At 44.9% G+C, this 25,019-nt stretch overlaps 1 protein-coding gene across 1 annotated transcript in view; it reads left to right on the top strand.

The window, feature by feature from the left end:
* The window catches only part of Tenm4 (teneurin transmembrane protein 4), a 2,359,892-nt gene that overhangs the window by 1,651,081 nt on the left and 683,792 nt on the right, over positions 1-25,019 (top strand). The window contains exon 8 of the mRNA XM_026784248.1: positions 2,356-2,522. The gene's annotated coding sequence lies outside the window, so the exon portion shown is untranslated. The remainder of the gene's footprint in view (positions 1-2,355; positions 2,523-25,019) is intronic.

Here is a 25,019-nt window from a genome sequence, read left to right as displayed (position 1 = left end):
GGTCTTGCTCACTTGTTAATAAAATCCACCCTCCCCTTTTGCCCAGTGCAGCGGGTTTGCACAAATGGTGATGGATTTCTTGGCTGATTCCCTTGGCAGGTTGTACATCTGAAGGGCTATTTGACAGTTTCCCTGGGCGTTTCTCCAGGGCCCCCCAAGGGTTAGAAGCCTTTGGGAGATCAACTTCTGCCTCTTCTATTCCCTGGAGACACTCCCTACGAGCAGCACCTTTAGCCTCTCTCCTTACCCTCTCCACAGAGGATGGAAAGGGAGTCTTGCTGACAAAGGTTTAGGGAAAAAGTTTGAAGAGGAAGAAGGGAAAAGATAAACATTTACAGAGTACTACTTTTAATCCGCCAGGCCCTTCACATCAGTGACCTTGCTTAGCTGCCCCAGTCACTGGGAGAAGAGAGTAGGCAGTGTTTCTCCCATCTTATGTGAGTGAGACATGGTCCCCTGTTCCCAGGCTGGTCTCACACCTCATAGCCAAGGACAATCCTGAACTCTTGATCCTCCTACCTCCAGCTCCAGCGCTCTACAGATACTATAGGTTTGCACAACCACTACCCGTTCTTGTGGGTCAGGGCTTCGTGCATGCTAGATAAACACTCTGCCTATTGAGCCATATCCTCAGTCCAGTTCATGCCCCTTCTGCAGACAGATGAGACAAAGATTCAGAAAGGTTAACTAACTCCTGCAAAGCTACACTGGGTGGAGAACTTGGTTGTTCAAGGCTGATGCTCTGTTAGACCAAATCCAAGTTCAGCCCTCTTACCCTAGGGGAGGTGGGAGGTCCCTGACATCTCTCTAAAATCTTCTTTCACGTCCCCTTTGCCCCCTGGAATCCATCCTCTTCCTCCTTGTGTTAGAGTCTAGCTCCTTGCCGCTGTGCTTTCCTTTATCCACTTTCTGACCAGGAGTTCATTCTTTTGGTGTTGTTGACTTTTGAAATTGTATTTTAATTATAATATCTGCCCCTTCATTTCCTGCCTCCAAACCCTCTCATATACCCATTCATGTCTCCTTCAAAGTCATGGCCTCTATTTCATCAATTGCTTTGGACATACAATATATACATGTATATATAAATATATAATATATCTCATCAATTGCTTTTGCATACATACAATATATACATGTACATATTATATACAGATATATATTCCTAAATCTAGCCTGTTGCATTCATATAACATTACTTGTATATATGTTTTCAGGACTACCAATTGATGTTGTCTCTTTTTTTCCCCCAGCATATAGCAAGATTTAGGATATATCTTCAACAGATAAAGAATTACATGAATATGTACATAAAAATATGAAAATGCACATTCTTATAAAACCAATCTATGTATCAGCAAATTTAAAATGATTTACTGGATGGATGGATGGATGGATGGATGGATGGATGGATGGATGGATATTGGAACAAAAGTAAATGCTTCATACATGCAAAAATGAATACATGCGTGTTTACTGAGTGTATAGATTACATGGAACGATCAATTGGTGAATAATGAATCATGATAAGTGATAATACAAATGGGTGTGTCAATCGATGAATGAATAAAATATATCTGAATACTGGAATGGGTGGGAATAGGCAAATTAACCTGTAAACTAATTAGTGCAAGAATGAATGGTGACCACACAAATAGACTGACGAATTCACAAATTCGGGAATGAATGAAGGAGGGAGGGAAGAAGCCAACAAATTGGGCCATGAATGCCTTCCCTGTTTTCTAGGGCAGTCCCACTCAGAGTATGTCCTACGACAAGAAAGCCTGAGACACCGGGACCACAGAGATTCCAGGGGTCAGCCTTACAGGCATAGCTTCAAGTCAGGGCTTGAGTACCACCTACACATAGAGGACGCACCTGGCAGGAGTCCCCTATGGCTCTTAAGACCCAGGCATGCGTCAAGACAGTGGAAACCAGGGACGCGGCTCCAAAGAACACAGGCTCAGGACCCCTGCTCCCCGTATCCCTAGTCCCCATTCTTCACAAGCTCCTGGCTCCATCCACATCCGGGAGCACAAGCAGGCACCCACAGGCAAGGAAATTAATTCTTTGAATCCAAGAACAGTCGCTTGTAATGAAGAGGCTGCTGCAATATCTTTGCAACAAGCAGCAACCCACATGTTCGATTACAACAGGTTGAGCCATTCCATGCTCCCCAGTGCCAGGTCTCAGGGAAAGAGACGTGAAAACGCCAGCCCTGGAACATGAAGCAAGAACACAGGCTCCCTGATAACCAGCCCTGGGTGGGGACAGGAAGAGCCCCGCATCTGGAGTCCTCTGCTTGCGGGCCGCTGAGAGACATTCTTTCCCTCTCCTTCCTTTTCTCCTCTTCAGACTCTGAGCTTCAGCAGTTTTGAAAGACTGAAACCTCTCTACTCACCCCTGGGACGTCATTCCTGCAAGACTGTGGCAAACTAGTATTTCAGGTTCCCTTGGCAACCCAGGTGCCCTGTCTCCTGAGAACTGTGCTTCTCCAGGACCTAAGGAGACCCGACTTGTGGGTAAGAATGTCTACTTTTCCGTTTCTCCGCTGTCCCCTCCCCCTGTAGCAGCCGCTTGGATGGGGAGCGGCTGGGTGGGGGGGGGGGGGGGGGGGGAAGGCTAGGCTTGAAGTTAGGACGGCGCAGAGGAGGAGGAGGACCCTGTGTGTTCCTGGCCCGGGGAGAGAGGGCATGGCATGTAGATTCCTGGGATGGAAATCCGTCTGCTTCTATGCTTCAATCCAGTCATTGCTTGTTCGGTGATGCAACTTTCGAGTAATACCTGCCACCGAACCCTGGGTGCCTGGTTAGCCTCAGGCATTTGTCAGTCATTGAGTTAATTATTCTAGTGTGACGGAGGCAGGAAGGAGTTACTCTCCCTCCTGGCTCTGGGGTAGCAGTGGGGGAGCTGACCACAACAGCAGCTGTGGTGGCAGAGTTGTGGGACAGGGCCTCATGTGTAGGGTGGTGCCTTGCCTCTCTGCTGGCAGGGGAGGCACATGCGTCGGACATTCGGAAGTCTAGAAAGCAGGCCGCCAACCACCCCACTTTCCACTTTTTTGGGGAGGGCTTGGAAGTGGAGGGACCTTGGCCTTGGCGACTAACTCCAAAAAAGAGAGACAGTGATGTGGCCGCCAACCACCCCACTTTCCACTTTGTTTGGGGAGGGCTTGGAAGTGGAGGGACCTTGGCCTTGGCGACTAACTCCAAAAAGCCGCCTCTAAGAGAGACAGTGATGTGCAAATTACTGATTTTTATTGGACGCTTTGGGGAATCTGGTTGTTTGTCAGGAAATGAAAGAGAATGTTTGTGCTTATAAAATTATATGGAAAATCAATGTGGTGTTAAGTATATTTTGCAGCCGTTTGAGTCAAGGACTGTTCTCCAGCCAATTCTAGCCAACTCCAAGGGGGATGGCGAGGGCCCAGAACGCAGTTAGGGGACTGGACAGAAAGGTCAAGCCTCTGTTTACTACTGCCCCCCTTCTCCCTGGTGTGTGCCCGGTGACATGAAATGACAGAGTGATGAAGGCTGGGCTGGGTTTAAATGTGGTGGTTAACAGTCCACCTCAGCAGCTGCACTTAGCTCCACACTAGGTGACTTGAAGCTTTGGCCTATTCCTAGTTCCTTTTCTCTGCTTAATTCAGGGATGCCCTCCCCCATAGCATAAGTTTCTGTCACAAATGGGGTAACCCCTGGGGGGGGGGGACTAGAAATTCAGAAAAGCAGGAGGCAGGAGGGGAGAGCAGAGTTGTCTAAAGCGTGAGTGAAAATGGCATCTCACATCGTTTCCGGGTTTCAGGAGCCACTTCCCGTGGGTGGGTGTCTGCTGTGGGATGCTGGTGTTATCCAGCCCTAGGCTTGACACACAGAAGAAACTGGAGATATAGGAACAGTTTGCTGCCGTCTGGGGGAGTGCTCGGCATTGCTTTATGACTGAGGGTCTTTGACGTGAAGGCCTGGCATGGTGCCCAACAAACGGGACCGAGCTCTTGGAAGGTGGAGTTTGAAACCTAAGAAGCTAACAACAAGAGTCCCACCTGTGACTACTTCTCTTGTACCAGACAGCACTGTAAATATTTTGAAGATATTTAATTGAGAGCCAACACCTTTGTCTCGTCCCCGGGTAACCCATGTACAAACTCTCCTCTCTGGGCTTGCTATTCCTTTGCACGTATACTATATATAATGTACAAATATATATATATATATACATTGTATATTTATATGTTATATATAATATAAAGTTCCCCCTTCCTCATCTCCCCCAGCTCCTCCCCCACCTCCCCTCTGCCTCACTCATCCACTCCTCCTCCGTTTCTATTTGGAAAAGGGCAGGCCTCCCATGGTTCTCAACAAAGCATGCCCTATCAAGTTGCAGTGAGACCAAGAACCTCGCCTCGTATTAAAGTTGAACAAGGTGACCCGGTGTGAGGGACAGAGTCCCAAAAGCCAGCGAAAGAGTCGGAGAAAACCCCCTGCTCCCACTGATAACTGTCCCGCAGAAAGACAAAGCTATACAACTGTCAGTGTGTGCAGAGAGCCTAGGTCAGTCCGTGCAGGCTCCCTGATTGTGAATCCAGTCTCTTTGAAGCCCTGTGAGCCCAGGTTAGTAGATTCTCTGGGTTTTCTTGAGGTGTCTTTGACCCCTCTGGCTCCACAGTCCTTCCTCCCTCTCTTCCACAGGATCCCCAGAGCTCTGCTTAAGGCTACCCTGTGGGTCTCTGTCCCTGTTTCTTCCAGTGACTAGATGAAACCCCTGTGATGACAACTGGGCTAGGCACCAATCTATGCGTATATATAAGAATATCATTAGACATCATTACATTGACTTTTTTCTCTTTTTTTGCAGTTGTGTTTGGGTCTGTCCTAGGTCTCTGGGTCCTGGTACCCCAGGCAGTGACAGGGTCAGGCTCACTCTCATGGCGTGGGTCTCAGGCTGGACCAGTCATTGGTTAGCCACTCCCACAATCTCTGTGCTACCTTTACAGACTGTAGGTCAGAGGTTATGTGGCTGGGTTGCTGTCCCAGTTCCTCCCTTGGAAGTCTTGCCTGGTCACAGGAAATGGCCAGTTCAGGCTACCTATTGCTAGGCATCTTAGCTGGGGTCATCACCGTAGATTCCTGGGAATTTCCCTTGTACTAGGTTTCTACCTAACCCCAAAATGCCCCCATTTTCTGGTAGCCTCTCTCAGTACTTTCTCCCACTTCCCAGGGATGTCCAAATGTCCCCCTCTTAAGCCATTTTATTACCTAGCTTCTCTGGGTCTGTGAACTGCAGCGTGGCTATCCTTTCCAGCTAATAACGACTTTTAAGTGAGTACATACCATGTTTGTCTTTCTGGGTCTGGCTTACCTCACTCAGGATGATTTTTTTCCATCCATTTTTCTGGAAATTTCATGAAATCTTTGTAATACTCCATTGTGTAAATGCACCCATTTTCTTTATCTGTTCTTCAGTTGAGGGGTATCTAGGTTGTTTCCAGGTTCTGGCTATTACGAATAAAGCTGCAGTGACCACAGCTGAGCAAGTGTCCTTGTGGTACGGTGGAGCATTCTTTGTGTATATGCCTCAGAGTGCTTTCGCTAGGCTTTGATTTGCAATGAGAAGCCTCTGAGTTTATTGTTTACAAACCAGTTTCTCTGCAGAGCTAAAGGTGGCTCAGCCTCACTCTGCTTTCCAGACCAGCCTTGAATTCGTTGTGATCCTCCTGACTCAGCTTCTTGAGCCTCTTGAGGGCCAGGATGACAGGTATATTCCACCATGCCCAGCCAAAGAAGCTTCTTTTCTTCAATCAGTCTGATTGTCGACCCCCATCTGCACGTTTGGACACTTGTGAGTCCCTGCACACACGTGGAAGTCAGAAGACAATGTGGCTCTGCTTCCCTCCTGACACCTTTCTGTAAGATACGGGAAATCCAACTCAGGTTGTCATAGCCGCTGCATTCGAGCTGTCTCTCTGGCACCCATAGATGCTTCTTCCGGTGTCCTCTGCCGTGCATTCTGTGATGTTAGGATGCAGGGGTCACACAGATTGGTGAAGATGGGCGGCTGAATGGATGGACGAGGAATGTTCTTTGATCTTAGGCTTATGCATCTAGTGGGGTGGGGGTGGGGAATCCTGTGCTAGGACCACCATGTAGGTCCAGGAGACCAAACTTCTGGCTCTCAGCCTTTGCAGCAAGCCCCTTTATCCAAAGTCATCTCTCCACCCTGCCGCATTTTTCTAATGTCTCTTACAAGCTGTATGTTACCCAGGCCACGCATCTTTCCTGTGCTATAGTTTCAGTTTCTTCCTTGGAGAACTAGATGCTTGCTTGCTTGCATTTCTTTTGTTGTTGCTTGATAGAGCTGTGCAGGTAATTCAATGCAGTAGTGCATGTCCTATATGTTGATATCAGCACCTCACACAGCAGATATTCACTAGCTACTGATGCTATACAAGAGGGCAAAGAAGGCAATATGTTTAACAAACTGTCCTGCTCTTCATACTCGAGGGAACTGCCACAAACTAAGGAACAAATTTAAAGTCACTCGTACCTTAGTACCTTAGTAGAGTCCAAGGACTCTGTTCCAAAGATACCCGTGGCAAAGCGAAACACAACACGGGGTTCAGGTGGTCTCTCCCATCATGCATCAGTTTCGTCATCTGGGAGGTAGGGTACCGACCAATAGCTGTCGGGGAATTAACCTGATATGTGCAGCGCACACCTGAGGTACCAATAATGGTATCTGTTAGTATGTTAGTGACTATGATCTGAAATTTATGATTTGAAAACAGAAAGATCAAAGAAGCTACAACGCCCCCATCTGTTTTTAGCCTGACCTCCTGGGTATGTGGGCAGTGCTTTCCCCGGAAAGCTTTTCCCTGTGCATCTCTTTCATTTACTTGTGTGCATAGCTCATTATTTTCGCAAGCAACGAAGCAGAGATGGCTAGAAAAATCATCTGTATTTTCCTCAAGTATTTGGAGATTCTCAGGCTTTCAGCTGTGTTGCGAGCACAGCCCAAGTGTTACAGCTTGTCTTAGCAATAGAATTTCCTGGCTGTAGAGCATTGAAATTTGAGAGAGAAATGTATTTAGTTGACAAGATGTTACTGGCCGTGACTGTGGCCAATTGCAGTCATAGACCCAAAGAACTCTTACACAGTATTTTCTGGCATGAAAGCAAAAACACATGTCCCTTAAAAATAGAGACATGATCCAGGGGTACGGGATGGCATACCCACTTAATACCAGCACTGGAGAAGCAGCAGAGGTAGGTGGATCTCCGTGAGTTCAAGGCCAGCCTGATCTATATAATCAGGACTATATCGTTAGTGAGAATCAATCTAAAAATAAATAAGTAAATAAACAGACAACCAAACATACTCAGCTTTAGTCTCATTTCAGTGGGTGGAAAGGAGTGTTAAAATATGCCCGCATTCCATGCCTGGCCCTGGAACCTGAACAGGGGGATTTGTTAATGTATGATTGAGTCTCAGTTTCAGAGAGAGAGTTTTAAAAGTTTCTAAATCTTGTAGACTATACAGATCAAAGTTTGGGATGAAATACCGTTGTGCTAATTATTTTCTGATTTAAATGCGATTTATTTGCTTGTCAATTTTGTTCTGTGGCTTTATGATTCTCTAAAAATGGCCCATTTCTCTGCATGACACGAAAAATTCTAATTCTATCTATCTGTCTATCTATCTATCATCTATCTCCTATGTGTGTGTGTACACGGACACACACATACACACTTTAAATTGTATTTCCTTTGAATTGTGATTGGCTTGCCTCCAATGGAGAGAGATGAAGAAAGAGAGAGAAATAGAGAGAGAAATTATTTCTTTATACATATCAGACATATAAAAAAATCCAAAAGAAAAGCAATCCAATTAAAATTACACCATTCTTACAGGTAAAAATATAACAAAATGTGAACACTAGCTATCTATGTATTATAGAATTAAAATACTCTTCTGTTTTCCCATACTTTCTTGATATATATGTATATATATACATATTACATTAAGCAAAAGTTTTAATATTTTTAGAATTACTATATTGAGAGATAGTGCTTTTCCAGAAATCCAAAAGAAAAGCAATCCAATTAAAATTACACCATTCTTACAGGTAAAAATATAACAAAATGTGAACACTAGCTATCTATGTATTATAGAATTAAAATACTCTTCTGTTTTCCCATACTTTCTTGATATATATGTATATATATACACATATTACATTAAGCAAAAGTTTTAATATTTTTAGAATTACTATATTGAGAGATAGTGCTTTCCCAGAAAAGCGTGTTTCTCCCCAGTGAATCACGTAAACACGTCATCGTTCTGACAGCAGATGTCTCTTGCACACGGTAGCCTACTTCTAGGCAAGTGTCACAGTGTCAAGCCACATTGTATAAGCTGTCTGGGTGCAGCTCGGTGATGCCGAGCTCGTCGGGTGTGGACAGACTACATGAGGCTCCAGGTTCGGTCCCCGGCAGCACAAGAGTACAAATGAGCTCTCAGCCCTGATTGTGTCGGCGGTGTGTTCACAACAGTCAGGGATGCTCCAATGCATGTGTCTAGCTTCAGTTCCCTGTTAAGACCTAGATCCGACACGGTTTGCTCCCGTGAATGGTTTACTTCTTTGGAGAGTTTCCAGACAAAGGCTGCCACATTTCATATTGCTGTAATATCACATTCCTTTTCTTCGGAATCACTGTTGCACACTCTAGAGCTTCCTTCTCTTTGGTATATGCATTGGTCACGGGGTAGTCTTTTAAGCAATTGGGATGATATTATACCTCTGTGCTTGTGTGTGCGCATTTATCCATTAAATATGCTGGGCACTTTCTAATGCCATTCCAAACATTCGTTATATTTTTTTGTGACTGTGTAGCAATACACATATTGTAATTTATTTAAATAATTCTCTTTCTGGGAATTTAGCTTCCTATGAACCCAGGTTTCGTTAATGTAAACAAGGCCAGGATAAATATAACTCATACTTCATTATGATTTAGAGTTAATGGGTCAGAGAACATCAACACTTTAAAACATTTTAGAGTCGAAGCAGCACAAGGCGGAGCAGTCATGGGACAAGTCTGTATGCATCAAGCTGAGACATGGAAAAACACATCCCACAAACTTACAGACACTGGAATTTATCTTTTTTACCTTTGACGAAGAGTTTGCAAGCATTAGTCTGTTCATGTTAATTTAATTTTCATTGCTTTGATGATTTCTGAGATGAAACTCTTTTTCATGTTCATTGCAGATTGTCTATACTCTTAATTTTCTGTTCGTGGCCCTTGTCCATTTTTATGCTGATTTCTTTTTTTTTTAATTCATGAAAGATTCATTCCTACTAATAATATTAGGCCTTTGTAGCTTCTATTAGAAATATTTTCTTCATGCTACTTGCCTTTCATTTTTTAATGAATTTTCGGGTGTGCAGAAGTTTGTTTTGTGTAGCCCGCTGACTGATCTCTTATGCCACGATTTCTTCCCTTTCTGGTACTTAGAAATATGCCTGTATCCAGAGAATGCTTGGTGGCCAAAGATGAGACGCAAGAATTTCAGCCAGAGGCTCTTTCTGCTTCTTGCATCATAAGGACACACAGAGCTCTGGCTTCCCAGGGTGCTTGGCAGTCTGAAGCCACAGCCAGAGGGGGAAGGAGGCAGCCAGTGTTTGCTAAAACCCCAGGACTGGGAGTTTTGAGTATGGGCATGGGTGCTTGTGCTAGTGTGGTTTTAAGTGTTAGTGACTGGTTAGTCCTTTGTCAGCATGGCCTCTGTAAATGCCAGTCCTGACAAGTCAGTCAGCCAGTCGATGTCTGTAAGTCTTTCTCCGGTGAGCCCTGGCTGCTGTCTGGAGGTCTCAGGTGGCAGAGAAGAAGGTAAATGATTTTGAATTAGAGCTTTGTTTTGGGTCATGTCTGATGAAGTCTCTTTTCCCTTTTCATTATAAGGTGGTGGTTTTCAGTTTGGAGAGCTGAACGCTGAAAATTCTATACACGGCAGGGAGGGGTGCTGCAAGGAACCCCCAAATAGGTCACAGATTGGAGACGGGCTCCATTACCAGTTTCTGGCTATGTCACCTTAAGCCTCAGTTCCCTTCCCTATAAAATGGGTATAATAGAAGCCACCATGCATAGATCTTGTAGAGCTGCAGGAAGACCCAGAAAATGACTTTGAAGTATCTTTAGGTTCAAACAACAATAGATTGTGTTTCCCATTTCCTCCTGCTCGCTTACCATGTACCCCAAAAATACAGGAGCTTAATTTTTCCCCATTATAATCAATTTTCAATTTATCCTAAAAAATTCTTTTCTTCAAATTAATGCTCTTGTATAGGAAAAATCAGGGCTAAAGAGGTAGCTCACTTGTTATGGAAGCCAGAGCAGCTAAGTTCAAATCCCCAGTCCTTAGATTTTTTTTTTCAAAGCTAGGCTAGTTGAGTGTGACTAGTCTGTTACCCCAACATTGATCAGCAGAGATGGGCAGATCCCAGGATCTCATTGATCAGCCCATCTAGCTAAAGCAGCATGCTTTGGGTTCAAGAGACACGCCCTATCTCAGACATAAGGTGGAAAGAGCTACAGGGAGACACCCAGTCTTCTCCCGGCTTTCACATAAGCATGCATGGCTGCATGCACCCACCACACACCCCAGTCACACCGCGTATGCACACACCAAAAATAAATAAATAACCGTGGCATAAAAATGTAGGCATGTCTTACTGTCCATTCACTGACTTGCGAAATTATAAGAAACGCAAATGTCCTGGGGAGTCGGGTATGTCTCCGCATACAGCTGCCAGTGCCCTTACTATGGAGTGTTGTTGGCCCTGCAGTTCACTGACCTTCATATTACCTGAGTAGCGGTGGCATGGTGGGTAATATCTGTTCAGCTTTTGCTATAAAGAATGACTTTGTTAGGGACGGCGTGCATGACTGATAATTCTCTAAACCAACGCTCAATAGTCTTTGCCATGTTGTGCATGAAGGAGAAATTCCGTAAGAATAAAATGATGGGGAAGCAAAGCTGTGACTCTTTCCTGCCTACTAAGCCCCAGGCACTGTGCCAGTCCCTCTGGCAGAAGAGAAGGGCTGTGGGATGGGGCGGTTGGGAGGCAAGAGTTGCCAAAGTCACCAACTCTGATTTCCAGGTCAACCTCATTCGGAAAAGGATATAAAAATGTGAACTTTCCAATGGCCATGTCAGACGTAAGGAATCATTAAATCCTCCTGGATTCTTCTAAATGCTTTAAGTCGGTGGTTCTCAACCTTCATGATGCTGGGACCCTTTAACACAGTTCCTCATGTTGCGGTGACCCCAAAACTATTTTATCGCTATCTCATGACTGTGATCTTTCCATGGTTATGAATTGTAGTGTAAGTATCTGGTATGTAGGAGATCTGGTGTGCCATCCTAGAGGGGTTGCGACCCACAGGTTGAGAACCTCTGCTCTAAGCTCCGGTGTTAGGATCCTGAGGCATTTACAAAATTGACTTACATGGCAGGTGGGAAAGGCAGTGGAATTTAAAAATCAAAAACAAAAGACCCCTTGGGTTCTTGTCTGGATGGACAGAGCTGTGATGGTGCAGAATTCCCAGGGTACCAGAAATGGCGGCAGGGAGAGCAAATGCTCACCTTCTTTATCCCCTAATCCCAGGGAGAGCCCTGGGATGCCCGCTGCTTCCTTCTCCCACTCTGTGACCTAAGAAAAGTCAACTCTTCCTCTTCCTGCTCTCCTTCCTTTTTTTTCTCCTTCTCTTCCTCTTCCTACCCCTCTTCTTCCTTCTCTTCACCCTTCTCTCTTTTTCCAGTTTTCTCCCATGTAAAACGAATAATAACAGCTCCTAGTGGCACATCGCCTGAAGCAGCAGGAAGAAAGCCGAGGGTCTGAGGGCCCCTGGTAAATCTTTAAGCAGTGGAAGGAGAGCTCTCGCCTTTGCTTTCTCCGCAAGCACCCTTGAAACAGCAAAGTGGGGGTGAAATTACCCATGAGCCCTTCCACATCATGCAGACGGCCCTGATTTCTTCGGGTCTGTACGTTACTAATTGGCAAGTGAGGGCGGGTACACCTGACCCATCTTTAACTGAGGAGGACAAGTGGTGCCTGAAGGGATGGACCCCACTCGAGGGGAAGCGGGGTATGTAAGGAGACAAACGGAGGCTTCTTAAAGCCCTGGAAGTCTGTATTGCATTGTCTGCTGTGCCCTTGGCAGTTGGGGAGCCTCTGTTCTCTAGAGACTAGGAGAATGTATTGTGTATAGGTTTGCTTATGACATGGTTATGTTGGGCATACTAAGTTTAAATGGGGCCATCCACACAGATCATGGTTACACACTCAGTCTCTTAATTTACTTTAAAAAAAAATCTTCGGTGTGATGGGCTAGGGAGATAGCTCAGTTTTTAGGGGAGTTGGTTTAGCATGCGCCAAGCTCGAGGTTTAGTCCCTAGCACCATATAAATGGGGTGTGGCTTGCACACCTCCAAACACAGTACTGGGAAGGTAGAGGGGAGAAGAGCCCCTCAGCCAAGTAGCTCCAGGCTTAGTGAAGCGACCTTGTCTCAGAGAATGAAGGTGAAGAGAAGCAGAGTGAGAAACTGGGCTCCATATTTATGCGTGTACACATGTGATGTCCCCCACAACATGCTCATGTCCACAGGAACCAATGCAATAAAAATAAAAGTCAGTGTGGCCACAGACACTTAAGGGAAGCCTTCATCTTCTGGTCCACGCCTGTGCAGGCCCAGTGGGGCACACGTTAGAGCAGACCACAGTGATAATCAGGGCCCAGAGTTGCTTGTGATTTGTGTCTTGGCAAATGTTGAACAGACTGAGAAGTACTTATTTCACAAATGCTAAATTGGGGGCAAAATTGAATTTTTTTTTTAAAAAAATGCTTTCCTGAAGATGACTTTTGCCACGTGGAACCTGGCCTAATCAGCCTCACTCTGAAATACATATTTCTTCTGACACACAGCTGCAAATTATGCTCCCACCCTCCCACCCCACCCTCACCCTGAAAAATCTTAGAGTGTAGAAATGCTTCCATATGCTGGAAGTTTCTCTCCCCATTCTTGCTGAGGGAACACAGAGAAAAATGAAGCTGAGTAGCCAGCTTGCATATATGAGCGCATAGTTCTGCAGCGGATGTAGAGGGAGCAGGTCCTCGGGGTTGTCCATAAATAACGCGCCAAGCCGGCAAGCCTTTGCTCATTGTGTGCTCAAGTTTTGCTGCAGAATGGCCTATTAACTGGAATGTAATTATAACTGGCATCGGTTATGGAAATAGTTTAAGACCACAGAGCTCAAAGTTCCCAAATCGGGAAGTACTGAGGCGGGAATTATGGGCCGTGTTACCTGCCAATGCATCATGTAAGGGTCCTGTAGCTCGGCGTCTGCTCTGGCCTGTGTAGATGGGTGTTCTTGAGTGGGCCGCCAAATCCAGCCAGGTTTTCAATAGCATCAGTGAAATGCAAGGATAATAATTAATGTGTCTGTTTTGCAAAGTGCACAAAGCACCTGAATAAGAAAAGTCTTTTGCTCCCTAACACCAAACCGAGGTGGGCGATATTGGTGCTGCCATGGGAAGGCCTCACAGGAACAGTACCCCTCGAATGCTGTCTGAAGCTAACTTTTGGCACCATGCATGCCCCAAATTTGCTGGTTCTTAGCTTCAGATATATCCGTCTGTAGTGTGGGGTCTCCACCAATGCTGATTTCTTCTCACTTAGATGATGTAGATGGAAGAATCCAGCAAACCACAAGCCATTCCAAAAGAACCATGCCGACATTTGATCTCCGGGGTGTCCTGGATTTGGCATAGTGGTTGGTACACTGTAAACACACCCTAATTGTTTGTGGAATGAAAAAAAAAAAAAGGAAGCCATCTCACATTTCCCATTGCGTCAGGCCTTTGGCAGAGGGTGATGGGCTCTTCCCAAATTGAAGCCTCTGTCCGATGCAGTCAGGCAAGCCGTTTATTTGTTCATTCATTCATTCGTTCGTTCGTTCATTCATTTTGGTTGTATCTCTAAAGGAACATGGTGCACTCTGGTTTGAAAATGAAGTCACTGGGGGCAGGGAATGTCTTTCTCAGCAAGCCTTGTAGTTTTCCCAGAGATGCACAACTGCTAGGGTGTACAGCCAAAACCAGAACTCAGGTCAGGTTGACACAACATTTGCCATTTTGTGTTCTGTGCACATCCACTTACCATCCTGAAGTTCAGCTGCCATCCAAGGACACCCTGGAGCTCGCCACCTTTTCTTATGAGCATGGGGTTCACTGGACACCCAAAGGACACCGTGTGTTGCTGCCAGGGCTCCCCTGCCTACTCTTGATGGGCAGGGGTTGTAATCCCTCACTCCCCACATGACTGTAGTTAAGAAGCCATCAGTGGCTCCACACTGAGAAATAATTCCAAGAGGAAATAGTATATTTATATCAAACATCTGAATCATATTTAACATAATTTCCTAATAAAGATTTTGTTGGTGGGGATAAAAGCTACCACACCCTGCCCCTTTCCTCTCAATGTCTCTATGAGCTAGAAAAATCTTCGAGGTTGATGATATTTCCAATTGGATATGTGCAAAGACATCTTAAACCAGGCATGGGGGTGGATATCCATAATGCCAGCTGCTCAGGAAGCTGAGGCAGGGGGATTTAACTCCAGCCTGGGCTACAATGTAAGTTTAAGTCCAGCCTAGGAAACTTAGCAAACAAGACTCCATCTCCAAGTAAAAATAGAAAAAGGCTGGGAATGGACTGTTTGCCTAGCAAAAGCAGATCTGGGCCCAAATAATAACAAAAATAATAATGCTCCAATCTGCAAATCATTCCCTGCTCTATCTTAAAGACCTTGGCAAGCGGGTAATCTTGTTTCTCCATTTTACCCCCAGCTTGAGATATCTCTGTTCACCTGTCTATCAAAGCCAAAACATTCTCCTTTCTGCACAGGTCCGCCTGCTTTGCCAGAGCAGCCTGGCGGCCCAAGGGCTTCTGCACGGCCGCTGGCATGGCTTTCTTCTGCAGAAGAGAAGAAGAAAGTTCTCTTCTTGCCACACACGGCTTTGCTCTTTGAGGCACATGGCATGCAGCAGCCACAGCATTTCAGCTAATTAATGGCGATCTTGGGTAAAGTGCAGAATTCAGCGTAGGATTCTGTGCGCGAGGTAATTGCTGCGGATCTATGTGCAGAGTGTTACTGAAACATGCAGTAATGGGAGTTTTGACAATACCGTGCTTTTAAAGCCTTTTAGGAATACCGTGGGCCTAGTGCGAAATGAGAGGTTTTTTTTTTAAATGCTAATGGGGTGGAGAGTGGAGCTGAGCCTTAACCTTTGCCCGGTAGCACCTTAATCTCTATCCCTGCCTCTGCCTTGACCAGATTTCTACATTCATGTCAAAATGTACTCTTGAAGCACGTGCTGGCCGTTAGGCATACGGCAGTCCACAAGACAGACACTCTGACGTCTCCAGCACCACAGGAGAAACTAATGTTGAATAACAACTATTTGTAACACTGTGTTGCTTGAAATAGGCAAGGGTAGGAGTGGGGCTTGGGACATTCTTCTGGCAAGATGGCCGAGTTAAGGGCGTCTGCCGCCAAGCCTAATAACCTAATTAGTTTGATCCTTGGGACACAGTTAATAGAAGGAGAGAGCAGACTCCTGCGAGCTGTCCTCTGACCTCCATGTGGACTCTGAAGTATGCACACATGAGCCCAAAGCATGTGCACATACACACACCCTAGAAATAGAACAAAGCATTTTCTTTAAAGAAAGTCTTCTGGGTCTGTTACCCATTCATCTTGGTGTGGGGGAGGTAGATACACCTTCTCCGTGTGAAAGGTCCTTCTGTCTTGCCAGCAGAGAGAACTTGATCCCCCAACGTAATAGCTACTTTTCTGTAATTAAGAGTTTGTTCTGTGCCTGGCCTCAGTTTCCCCCTCTGTGGAGATGTGTAATAGTATATAACTCCTAGGATTGCCTGAGAAGGTTAAAAGGATTCATTGTAGTAAAAAAAAAAAAAAAAGCATTTAAAATATCGCCGAAGTCCTGCTGCACAGACTCTAGCTGTAATCGTGCCAGTTAGTGGCGATGCTGAATCGGTATGTCTCATGCATCTACCTTCTTCATTATGAAACCTTCATTTTTCCACCCCTTCATTCTGGCACTCGGCGTCGGACCCAACCCTTTTGTAGATCTCTGGCTCAGGTGCTTTTTCCTGTTGGTGTGATACAGTGCCGTGGCAAAAGCAACTTAGAAGGGGAAGGGCTTAGTTTGGCTCCCAGTTCAAGATACAGAAAAGTCAAGACAGCTGCAGCTTGAAGTGGTTCGCCGCACTGCATTCAGGGCAGAGAGCGAGGAGTGAGTGCCCAGCTAGCTTTCCCCATTCTGTCCAGCCCAGGGTTTTTCCTGCCTAATTCCTGTCCACAATGAAAATGAGTCTATTCTGATCAATTATCATAATCAAGATCACCCACCACGGGCATACCCACAGGTCCCTTTGCCAGATGCCTCTAGATTCTGTCAAGTGCACAATGAGAGTGAGCCGCCATTGCATCTAAGTAGCGTTCTTCAAAAGAACTTAAGATTGGTGAATCCCCATAAACATAATTTACCTACTGCATGCCTGGGTCAAGAAAATTTAAGGCGAAATATTCTAGAAACTTGGCTTATGTGCCTCTATATAACTTTGTTTCCTTTCTTGGTAAATAACAAGAGAAAAAAGTACATGTGTCTTTTGGACAATCGTTTGACATGGTCTTTGGCTCTTGTATGTAAATGCATATTCTCCTTGGGTTCTGTGGACAACACAGAAAATGACTGACATTTCTTTAGATATAGTCATTGTAGTCTTAGAATAGGAAAACAACATCGGGCCTCTCTTGCTTTAATTATGCCAAGCTGCATGCATGAGAGTCACATAACACAATGCAATTTTATGTTGTCAAATGCTTTTCATCTGGAGCTACATCCCCGGCATTCAAGTTAAATAATAAATAACGCAGCTTGAGCTGGTGGGGGCGGGGAAGAGGGGAGTTAAATAACAAAAACAAAGGAGGGGAGAGCTGTGAGCATGAAGAGTCGCTCAGCAGACTTGAGAGCCTCCAATGCCCCGTCCAGATTTGGGTGTTTGGCAACGGTATGGGCAGAGGAATGGGAATGGAGATGTGATTTAGCAATTGGCTTAAACAACGGCTCTGGTTTCACGGTGGTGACATGGTCACACCACGTTTGTCACGCTGCCTTGGAGCTCACGACACACCATACAGGTTTTTCCCTCAGAAGGACATGCCTCAACAGGCAACGCTGCTCCCCCACCTCCCCGCCCGTATTGTTGGGGACAGTCACGACAACAGCGAGAGTTCTGATGGGCACTGCGGCATCCACCCGTGTCTGAGAGGGAGAGGCCTGGCGTTGTGCTGAGCAGAAGAAACATGTATTGATATTCGCCAGGTGCCAGGTGTTATCATAGACTTCATAAGTGCTCTGGCTTCGTAAACTTTGGTCAGTGCCAATCTACCTGCTGTCTGTCTTTATATAGCCTCGGAGCTGAAGACTGTTTACATTTTCTTTTTTTTTTAACAAATTAATTTTAAAGTTAAGGATAATAAACATAAGAACATGTAACTTTGGGAGGTACTTCAGTGGGCAGAATGATTACCTAGCACACTTGAAGTCCTGAGTTCAATCCCTAAATAGGGGCATAAAGGGAGGAGGATCAGAAATTTGAGGCTATCCTTGGCTACTTATGGAGCTCAAGGCCAGCCTGGAAAACATGTAACCCTATCTGAGAAGCAGAGGAGGAAGAAGAAGAAAGAAAATGAAGAAACCACAGGTTTCTGCAAAACCTAACATGCTCCCCTTCTTCCCCAGAAGGCTGCTGAGCCCCCTGGCGCAGTAATGCAGCCTGTGCAATAATGTGAGCGTTTCTTATCCCCACTGAGCAATCTGGACCCTGGGTCTTAGAAAGGAAAAGTACTTACCTGACAGTGTACAGCTCATCCGTGTGCCTGCCAACCAGAGATCACAAACATTCATTCTTCCAGGACTGGAGTGAAATAGCCAGCTCGTGGGGACCCTGGAGGGCTGGGCCAACGCACAGGGCACACACCCCTTACCAAAGCTGACTGCAGCTTCCTTGTGCATAGTAAGACAGGGAACACGGAGTGTAGAAGACTCTTGGGCATACTGATTTCCTTCCCTCCAGATATGTAAAAAATAATAAATGGAGGCTGGGGAGATGCTTCAGTCAATAAAACGCTTTCCACACAAGACCTGAGTGAGGTCCTTGAGAATCCACAGAAAAAGCCAGGCGCAGAGAGCCTAGGCTGAGACACAGATATAGCAGCCTTGTATGTGCTGAATTCACAGACACCACCGACTTTGCCTGCCTGGAAGTTGACTCCAGTTGGCTTGCTTTCGGGGCAGTGAACTCCAGGAGAGTTGATCCAGTGGCCAAAGAAAGAGAAAGAAGTCAGAGAGCAAATGTTCTATTTCCAGGTCATAGACTATAGGCAGCAGCTGGCAGAGTTGCACTTGCAAGGAGACTTCTGAGATCCAGGGTACAGAAAGGGCTGGCTGGGGTCTAGAAGACCCAAAGTGAGAGGGTCTTCTATGTATTTCCATTTAGGTGACATGGCCCAAGCCTGCAGAGGGCCTCAGGGGAAATATTTCCACATCTTGAAATGGTTTTTATTGTTAAAATTCTTACATGTAGTGTGTATGTGTGTGGGCATGTGCATGTTTGCAACTGCACACATGTGAAAATCAGGAGACAACTCGTGGGATTCGGTTCTTTCTTTCTGTCATGTATGGCGCAGGAACTGAGGTCATCAGTTTAGACAACAAGCTCTTTTAGCCCCTGAGCCATCTTTCCGGCCCCACACCTGAGGACTTGTATGTTTCAGGACACCAGCTCAGAATGCCAGTGTTGTGTTCAGAGAAGGGACAAGAATCGGCGTGAACAATAAATGCCAGGTTACCCTTGGCTCCTTCCGAAGGCAATGGCAAGCAGTGAGAATCTTGCCCTCAGAGCAGTGGGAAGACAGTGGTAGAGCCATTCCAAGGTGTCCTGAGCAAGGGTGTGGTGAAAGTGGGGATGTCCATGGTCCTGGATACGCACATAGGAAGAGATGTTGGGCTCATCGCATCATGGTTCTTATGGTCTCATTGGTGCCCTTAGGAAGCAAGGTTCCATGCAATGTGACATCCATCAAGATCACCACGTGAAATGTAGTCCTTGTGGTAGCATCACAGGTGTCACCTGGGAGCTAGTTGGATATGCGGAGGGCAGCCCCATACCAGGCCTGCTGAGCCTGCGCTATAACAAAACATAACTGTATCTGCTCTATAACAAGAGGCTCTGTGATTTGTGACAGCGTTAACGTTTGAGGAGCTCTAGTCTTGGTGGTATGAGTCATCACTCTGGGAGTAAACGAGACACTCTAATCATGTGACCAGCCATATCTTTGTTGTGTGATATTGACCTAAAGATTTAACATCTCCGTGCCTCGGTCTGCTCCTTTGTGGAACAACACAGCAAGGGTATGCAAGTACAGAGATGCCACGCTGCTCAGTTGAGATGGCATAGGAAGCCTCTTGACACATAACAAGCTCCTGATAAATATTAACTACCATCACCACCATCGTCTACCCTGTTGTCTTTTATAGGCTAGGATGTTTCATTACAACGTTCAGAAAGGAGGATCCTCTCATTCCCATGTAGGGTGCATCATCTCTAACAATATCCCAATAAGCCTGGTCACCCTTACAGCCAGAAATGATAATGTCACAAAGTATACGTAACCGGCATTTGTAGGTACACGTCACAAAAGGAGAAACTCGGATTACAGACCAGACATTATCCTGGTTGTTCTCGCAACTAGAAGACAGACATGGTTATCTGCACACTACAATAATGAAGGCACTGAGGACCTCCAGCTCATCCACAGCCGGGTAATAGTAGATAGAGCCATAGCGTTACTCAGGAAGGGGCTCCAGGTCCCAGGGGGCGAGGGGTGGCGGCAGCCCAGTGAAGTTTCTGCCTTAGTCTCCTGCCGCTCATGGGAATGGAACGCATGTTCAATTCTTGTTTCTTCTGTAATAACTACCAACTTGGGAAAGAAATGCTAAAAAGACACATAGCCACCAAGGGAGAGGAAGAGCCAAGAAGACAATAGCACTTGAGAACTGCAGTTGATGAACAAGAACTGATCTGAGATTGTGCATCTTCAGCTCTCTGTACCAAAAGCCTTTGGGTATCTGACTATGGCTGCAGAGCCCCAGGGATCCTGGGAAATGGAAAGCCAGAGGCCCTCATATCAACAGTGGTCTGGGAGGAGCTCAGAAGGGAAAGGATGATTGACAGTCTTCAGCTCCACCCCTCTATTGCACTCTCCTGGGTGCCTGCCTCCTCAACCTGGCCAGAGCATGCTATGACACAACCTACCAGCAATAGGCATTACTCTGGATAATCTTGGACTATCCAACTCTTTTGGGGTTGATTATGTGTGTACACATCTAGACCATCTAAATATGAGCATCGTCATTAATGCAGACAGGCAAACTCAAAAAAACAAAGCAACATTTTAAAAAGTCTTAAAGTTTGTACTCTCCCTCTCAATCTGTATTAAAACAGGGTTTCTTAATAACCCTGAATTTAGTGCAAAAAGAAAAAGCCTTTATTCCATGCATTTGCAAGTAACTCTGGTGATACTCAGTGGATTATTTAAAGAAAAAAAAACACGAAAATAAGAGGGGACATTTTGGAAAAGACAGACTTCTGGAGTGACTGAGTGTGGGTAAGGGGGAATTAGGGTTGAATATGGCAATCATCCACTATATACGTGTATGAAATTGCCAAAGAATGCATAAACAAACCTCAAAGAGCATAGAGAGTGATGAGAACAGCGTCGATAGAACAGCTCATAAAATAAATTGCTAGCATCCTTTGAGATGCTGCACACATGAAGTAAGGAGGCTATTTAAAGGGAAGCATTCAACCAGCTAAAAGAGGCTCCTGACAATTAAAAACGCAACAGCGGGAGTGAAAATGTCAACAGAAGGGTTAGTAGGCAAAACTGACAAAAAATCTCCCAAAAGTAGAACAGAAAGACAAGAATATGGAAAATAAGGAGGAGAAGATTGAAAAATGAGAGGCAGTCTGCAAGCCCTAGTATTTGAATATGGCAAATTTTGGAAATGAAGAAGAAAATTATCAGTGAAATAAAGCAAATCTCAGATTTTTCTAGAGTAGAAAAAACCAACAACAGCCCAGTACAGTGGATGACATAAGGCCCACCGCGAGCATTCTGTGACCTCTGAAATAAAGAGCTAGGAAAAGGGGGCAGGAGAGATGGCTCTAAGCTTGACCACCTGAGTTAACCCTTGGGAGCCTGGTGGTAGATGGAGTTGGTGGTTGGTGGAGAGAGCCAACTCCAGCAGGTTGTGCCTGGCCCCCACCCAGTCACACACACACACACACACACACACACACACACACACACACACACACAGGAGGGGGGAGAGAGAGAGAACAATAAATACATGCAATATTATTTTTTCGATATGGGAAACTGAAGTGCTCTTAAAAGCTTCCGGAGAAGGGGAAATGGTAAGAGAATCACATTGTCACAACACGGAACAGGACAAAGAGACAGCACTGAACCCCTTGAACAGCTCAGAGAAGAAAGGAGACATGAGGCCATCAACATCACGAGGGCGATAGAGAAATTATTTCTGTCTAGAGGTCTATGTGCAGTCAGATCCTTGCTTCCATACAGTCTTTCATGAAGGGGAGAGAAAAGACCAGGATGTGGAGTCCTCAGAGCCGAACATACCAGAACAGAACTCCCAGGAATGAGGTAAAAGGAGATCCCAAGAGGGCCCAGAACACAGCCAGCCCGCACTGGGACAGTGGGACAGTGGGAAATGAAGTTCTATTAGGCAAGAAAGAAACAAGAAGAAAAAAAAAACAAAAAAAGATAGGTTATTTTATTGATGGGGTATATGGGCAGGTTTACAGCTTAGGGGATCAAGTAATATCAATCCCCAAATGTCGAGCAACCATGAAAAAGCAAAAGGGGACATAAGTGGGGAGAAGACCAAACTTAACACGGGAGAGCGATATGTATGTGATACAGCTTACCTGGGAGCAATTTGACAAACCCATTGTAATGAAGACACTAACATTTAACTGTTTCATTATTTAAGCTCACGGAGAGGGTAAGGAAAGACATATCCCTCAACTGTGCTTTTGAAAACTACCAATGGATTTCCTACATATTCTTCAACGGTGTGAAGTCCTCTCAAAAAGTGAAAACAACCAAGATATTTCAAAAGAGGCAGGTTATTTAGAAATGTGGAAATAAATGAACATTGCAAGAGATGACTGAAAACGGGAGTTGTTGCCTTTGTCGAGCAGGGTTAGATGGTGACCTGTAGATGAGGGACTTCTATTTACACCAGATACAGGCAGAGTGTTTGTGTTTCGATAACTGTACTCATGAGTAGCTTTGTTAAAAGAAAAAAAAAATAAGACATGAAGTTTAAAATGTCCCTTTTGGCCTGTGTTTGGGCTTCCCTGGTCTTTACTGGTTTAGATCCCGTCACTGCCATGAAGTGATGCTATGTAGTGTCTTTCCCATGCCCCAGCCCAAACCTTCTTCCCAGCCCACTGTGGGGCAAATCTGAGTAAAGCCCTTGTGGTTTCACAGACATGTCCATCCGCCTGCAGGTCCCCCTGAAGAGCCACATCAAGTCTTTGGTTGTTGGGCTGCTCAGGACAAAGTGCTAGTGGGCTCACTAAGGCAGAGAAGGGGAGCTAGAGAGAGACAGGGTGGAGTTCCTCCCCCAGTCCTTGCAAGTTTCTGGAGGAATAACAGAACGCCCGAGTTTCTCATGCTGCGTACACATAAGACTAAATTTAAGCACCATTTATCTTGTGAAATTTCTCTTCAATATCCAGGCATATCTGGGATCCTAATGGTCATTCACACAAATAGGTTTAGTTATGTACTTTAAAAAATATTGGGCTGGGCGATGGTGGCGCACACCTTTAATCCCAGCACTCGGGAGGCAGAGGCAGGCAGATCTCTGTGAGTTCGAGATCAGCCTGGTCTACAGAGCTAGTTCCAGGACAGGCTCCAAAGCCACAGAGAAACCCTGTCTTGAAAAACCAAAAAAAAAATATTGGCATTTATGTGAAACCTCAGGTCCCAGACTGAAGGATGTTCTGGGACAGCATCTTAGCCAACAAGATGGACAGCATAGGTATTCCCCTACTATCGAACCGCACAATTATGACCACCGCCAAACTGTACACTGATGACCACTAAGAGCTCGCTTTATGCATGGGGGAGGACACTAGTCAACAAGTGGGCAGCCCTAATTTTTACCGTGAGTCCATTTCCTTTCTTGTTTACCATGAACTCATGGAGAGCTACCTGTCTCTGTCTTCAAGGGCTAGCATTGGAGACATGCACCATCACACCTAAGAAAGGTTTTCTGACATAAAACAATATTTCTATCCTATCTCACAAATATGTTGAAGTGATCATGGAAGATAATAAATACTTTGTAAATATGACAGCACATAACAGATGTCATAGCTTATCATTATTCTGCCCACGTATAAGATGGGTAGTTTATAATATTGCGATTTATACCATCTGGTTTATTTTTGTTTTTTCTCCTGCCAAAAAAGAAAAATAGGCCCATTGGAGACATTTTGTAAATAATAAAAAATAAAGAAAAAATAAAATTAATTTATGCTTAATTTCATCATAAAAAGTCATTGCTGCTGCCAGGCGGTGGTGGCTCATGCCTTTAATCCCATCACTTGGTAGGCAGATGCAGGCAGGTCTCTGAGTTCGAGGCCAGCCTGGTCTACAAAGAAAGTTCCAGGACAGCTAGGACTGTTACATAGAGAAACCCTGTCTCGAAAATAAAACCAAAACCAAGTCAACCAACCAAACAACAACGACAAAAAAGAATTATCACTGCTAACACTTACTGCTCACTGGTCTTTATAATTATATAAAATATAGAGTAACGCTGGGCAGTGGTGGCGCACACCTTTAATCCCAGCACTCGGGAGGCAGAGGCAGGCGGATCTCTGTGAGTTCGAGGCCAGCCTGGTCTACAAGAGCTAGTTCCAGGACAGACTCCAAAGCTACAGAGAAACCCTGCCTCTAAAAACCAAAAAATAAAATATATGCATATATATAGATATGCGTATGTCTGCTATATATCTATAATTATTTACATCAAATGTAAATGTTATTGTTATTTTTGATATATTAAATATTTTCTATGGTATTTTCTATAATGGAAGAAAAGAGACACAGGAACTAGATGAGGTTAAGTAAAACGTGAGCGTGTCTTGTTTTTTAAGATTTTATGTTGAATTGTGTGTGTGTAGAGAAGCGTGTCTATGAGAAACAGAGGGATCTGATTCCTCGGAGCTGCAATGCCATACACCTGTGAGGTCCCAGCATGGGTTCTGGGAAGGGAACCGAGGGAGGTCCTCTGCAGGAGTACTCTGCTCTTTTAACCACGGAGCCAGCTCTGCAGCTCTGCAGGTGCAACAGGGTTGATAGAAACGCATAATGAATTTCCTTTTAAAGATTGCAAATTTCTGGTCATTCCAAATGGGCAAAAGAAGCTAAATTAATGTCATAGTAAATGAAGAATCCATAGTGATAAGACTGAATTCTAAAACTTGCTACTTAAAATTAAGCAACAAATAAATAAATCCCAAGATGGAACAGGTGTTATCAGTAATTTTAGTTCTATATTTTGATAGATATAAATAATCTCAAGCTGGAACATTCATTTCATTGGTGTTTGGTTGACTATTTTTTGTTTATTTGGGCTTGTTTTGTTGTTGTTTTTTTTTTTTTTTTGAGACAGGGTCTTGCTCCCATCTAACCCAAGCTGTCCTCAAACTATATTGTCCAGTATACCTTAAACTCAAAATTCTCCTGCCTCAGCCTCAAGAGTG

Source organism: Microtus ochrogaster, chromosome 22 (assembly GCF_000317375.1).
Source record: "Microtus ochrogaster isolate Prairie Vole_2 chromosome 22, MicOch1.0, whole genome shotgun sequence".
Lineage (NCBI taxonomy): Eukaryota > Metazoa > Chordata > Mammalia > Rodentia > Cricetidae > Microtus > Microtus ochrogaster.
Note: the sequence above shows the minus strand (reverse complement) of the source record. Positions and strands in the feature narration are given on the sequence as shown.